General features: G+C 39.9%; 1 long non-coding RNA gene across 1 annotated transcript; it reads right to left on the reverse strand.

Moving 5' to 3' along the window:
- Nucleotides 1–473: 473 nt before the first annotated feature.
- Nucleotides 474–1,124, reverse strand: LOC123042319 (uncharacterized). Its single transcript, XR_006418755.1, has 3 exons — nt 983–1,124; nt 843–882; nt 474–753 (listed from the first exon to the last, which is right to left on the reverse strand). It is a non-coding gene; the product is annotated as an uncharacterized lncRNA (long non-coding RNA).
- Nucleotides 1,125–4,795: the final 3,671 nt, after the last annotated feature.

Genomic DNA, 4,795 nt, shown 5'->3' on the forward strand with positions numbered 1-4,795 from the left:
TGGTGTTGGTGGAGGAGGATGCCTCAAGGGACCTGCTCAAGGATCTTGGTAACATATGCAACCTCGGGTCCACAAGTGAAGGCGGCAGGTACCGCACAAACCATCTAGACCGAAACTTTGATGTCATCTTACTTTATATCAACTTTTTGATGCCATACTATGTTTGCTCTGGATTTGATCATAATTGTTTTTTTATCGAGAAACATTTTATCATAGTTGTATTTACCGAGAAATGTTTCCCCTTTCCCTCACTCAAAAATTCGAAAGGACTCGAATCTTGCATAGTATTTTTTTTGGCAATTTCAGTAATTTATTACTAATTCTAGTGTTTAGAAAAAAGATCTATAGGCAATTAGAACTGGATCAATTAATATGGGTCGGAGGGAGTAATAAACCTATTGGTTCATCGTATCACTATGTGTATGCATTCAAGCCATTGAAATGTTTACTCTTAATGATTTGCTAGGTGACTGAACTCATCAAACTCTCTGTTCCCATTGTGCGTGGAATAATAATAGTATAGTTTGATTATTCAGGCAACAATTTCTTTACAACTGAAGATAGCCAAGGCACACATTAAGCACTAGTCTACCTGAACTACTCCACGAGCCACGACTAGCTCATCTGCCTCGTCGTCCTCCTCCACCTCGTCCCCGTACGCACCCATCCGGCCCGTCGCCATCAAACGCAATCCAAGCGAAGATGATTGATCCTGTCAAGGCGACGAAGGAAAAGCAAATATCCGGCCACCCCCTGTATATATATGGTCGTCAGTATACGCGCTCAACCGGCGACAAAATAATCACCCAAGAAAGAACCGAGCATAGCAATCACGAACTCACCCGTCGGCGCCGCCCTGCGGCCATCGGTGAACATCGCCCGCTGCAGAATAATTATACCGGACGAGGGATTCAGATCGAGATTTACTTTACTACTGCTGAAGAAAAGAGACCAACAGACGAAGGTGCACTAGCTTACGTACCGCCCCGGCGGCGGAGTTGGCGGGCGCGGCGGAAGAGAGGCGGGAGGGCGGCCGGAGCGCGAGGCCGGCCTTTGACCGGAGCGCCGCCGCCATGGATCTGTCGCCGCGGGCTGTTCGCTGCAGACTCGAATTATGGGGCGCGGGGGTTTCGATCGAGAGGAATCCGACGAAGAAGCCAAATAAGACGTGCATCACGGCCGTTGCCGCTGCATGCGGATCGGACCCACCGGACCCAGCGGAAAATTCCCATTTTCCAACCGGTATACGGATTGGATATTGTACAGTCCAATCATATCTGGTCATACCTTTTTTTTCCGATAAACTTCTTCTCCTTTATTCATTCATAAGTAAAGTAACATCGTTTACAAGTAAAGGGATAACCTCATCCGGGGCGTTATCCATCCAAATCCTCGGAGAAGAAAACCTAGCTAACCTTGCTAGTTCATGAGCTACTCGATTACGTTCCCTATTACAATGATCATAAATGACATGGAAAAAACCTAATGACATGAAATAACAGTCATCTATAATGGATGAAGCGACTGAAGAAGAGTAGCCTTGGCTCAACGCATTCACCACCTCCACGCTATCTGAATTCACTTCAATCTTACTACATCCGACGGTATTAGCAAGATTCAAACCAAACCTCACTGCAATTGCTTCTGCTGTGAACGAGTCGAAGCAAATCTCCATCTTTTCATTAGCAGCCGCTATAAATTTCCCCCTATGGTCCCGGATAACTGCTCCAAATGTTGCTGCGAGTGTGTCACTATCAAATCCCGCGTCAACATTTAATTTCACGTAACCATACTTTGGTTTCAACCAAGCATCTGAACGGACGTGAGCCTTTGGGCTGTAAGAGATGGTATAATTTGCTACTAAGCCTCTCACTGACATATTGATTTGATATGCGCTTTGAGTTTCTTCGTCATGTGTCAATTTTCGCCTTTCATACCACAAATACCAAGCCGTCGTTGCCATCGTTTCTCTGAACTTCGGCAAGCCCAACACTTGGATTTGTTGTTCTGGAAGGCACAGAAGATGTGCCAACACAAGCTCACCTGCCTTGTCAACTTTCAGTGCCTCTTTGATAACAAGCTCAAGACCGAGCATCTTCCACACGTCCATTGCCAATTTGCATTCGAACAACATATGTCTTATGTCATCAGGCCCCTGGTTACAGGCTGGGCAACTCGGATTTATTTTCAAGTGCTTATTAGCCAGGATAGATCGACAGGGAATAGCACTCTGGAGCGCGCGCCACATAAATATTTTTATCTTTGCTGGGCAGACTAAGTTCCATACCGAGTCCCATGTATAAGATGGGTTTGAAGCTCCAGCCGTTGATTCCAACTTGTGCCCAAATTGAAATTCCCATTCTGTATGGTATGCAGATCGCACCGTGAAAGTCCCTGACTTTGTCATGTTCCATGCCAGGAAATCTGTCATCTCATGTAATGGTAGTGGAATAGCCAAAATCCTTCGAACATCCACTTGCCAGAACGTTTGGTTAACCAGCTGCTCATCCCAACTCCCTGTCACTGGATCAATGAGGTCAGAAACTTTAGAAAGAAGATTGCTACCCCTTGGTGAAATCACCTTTCTTGTTGGGCTATGAGGTATCCAGGGATCATCCCATATGCTAATTTTCTCATCTTCTTCGGACCTTTGAGTGTATCACGGTCCCAAATGAACATGTCATCCTTAACTGACTTGGTTCTGGACGCAAGCGAAGGACTGATCCCTGCCAGCTTCGCTCTTTCCCAAGCGCTTTTAACAATTTCATCAAATGTAGATTCACTCAACCATCTTGCTTCAAACCTTCTTTCACCTCTTTGCTTCTGTCCCATAACTGCGGAATAATATTCTGTATCTGGTCATACCTCGTACACCATGTCGGTCTTTACGAGATTTGTAATTTTATCTTTATGATATAAAATGAGACACGTATTACCATGTAAAAAAACACACCAGAACACCCCACCTGACCTACGTCGTACTCCAGCGGGCGTTTCAGATTAGTCAGACGAAGAAACAATCGAGAGGAATTCACCTGGCAAAACGGCTAGTGCGTCGTAAGGGGAGAATCTTTTAATAATCTTTAATGACCATGATCATATTTTGCTGCATCATCGAGATACACTATCACTCCCATTTTTGTGAAATTGTGAATAATTTATAAAAATCATGAACATTTTTAAACTTGTCAATATATGTGAAATCATGAACATTTTTATAGTTTTTCGAACATTTTCTAAAATCATGAAAAAAATTTGAATTCATGAACATTTTGTACTATTTGCAAACATTTTATTTAAAAGGTGAACATTTTCTAAAATATTTTTCTTGAATAGGAGTACATTTCTAGAATTGATGAACATATTTTTGGAAATTGGTTTAGAAATTCACGAACATTTTTTGAAATGCATGATCATTTTTTGAATCCACAAACATTTATGAACTGAAAAACTATTTTGTACGTCACAAAAAGTTTTGTATTTTTAGGAAAATTTTCAATTCATGAACATTTTTTGAATTGGTGAAATTTTGTTCAATTTCCTTAATATTTGTTAATACATGAACTTTTTAAAAAAAATCATGAAACTTCTTTATTTTCCGAACACTTTTTGAATATGGAAACATTTTTAAAAATCATGAACATTTTCTAATCCACAAAATTTATGAATTATTAAACATTTTATTTAACGATTTTCTAATGCACATTTTTTTACGATTTTCTAATCCACAAACATTTATGAATTATTCAAAGATTTTCTAATTCAAATTTTATTTAAAAATTATTAAAATTTTTCTAATCCACAAACATTTATGAATTATTCAAAGATTTACTAATTCACATTTCATTTAAAAATCGTGAACATTTTCTAATCCACAAAAATTTTCTAATTCAAATTTATAATTTATTTTTTTGATTCAGTAGAAAAACAAAGATGGAAAAGAAAAAAGAAAAAAGAAAAGAGAATAGGCCGCTCATGCATGGGCCGGCCCAAACAGGCGCACTGTATCTTCTCCCAGTGCGTAGAGCTCAGTATAGAAGGTTCCTACTGTATGAGCCTATTTTTTATCACTTATAGATGGCATTGGTGGTTAATATTTTGCAACTTTGAGGGCAATTTCGGTGACGTACCGCCACAAGCAATAGCCCCTTTATTATTAGGTATAGATTGAAGCTAATCGATGAACTTCACTGCCTTCTCAGCATATAGATATTTCACCAATTTTGAATAATGGTACTGCAAACTAAGCACATAATGACTAGGTATTGCTAATTTCTTGATGGGACTAGTATAACTGAAATTGGGCAAATTTTTATCAGCTTTTAGTACCATGAGGACCTATTCGAGAGCTAAATGGAATCATGAAGTGAAGATGTCTCTTAGTCAGCTCTTGAAAGATCATGATGTGTCTGCACACAACACATTGAGCAACGAAGCATGGAAGCATGGACAAGTAATACATTTCAACTGAATACCAAGTTTAGCTTGTCATTTGATGCTAGGCAAGTCAAGCAATAGGAGCAAGATTTGAAAAAAGCTTATCGAAGTGTCAAAGATTTGACAACTGAAAGTGGCTTTGGATGGGATAAACATAGAATGATGGTAGATGCACTAGCGAGTGTTTGGGCAGCAAGGGTGCCCTCCAATGGCAAGATAAGTCTTTCCATACTATGATGAATTGGCTTCACTCTATGAAGGTTAGTGAGATATTACTATTTGCATTTTTACATCATGCTTTAGTCATTTTTTTGATGGCACATTAATTCTTGAACATGACATATAGGTCGTTATGCTC

The sequence above is a fragment of the Triticum aestivum genome, chromosome 2B (genome assembly GCF_018294505.1).
Source record: "Triticum aestivum cultivar Chinese Spring chromosome 2B, IWGSC CS RefSeq v2.1, whole genome shotgun sequence".
Classification (NCBI taxonomy): Eukaryota; Viridiplantae; Streptophyta; class Magnoliopsida; order Poales; family Poaceae; genus Triticum; species Triticum aestivum.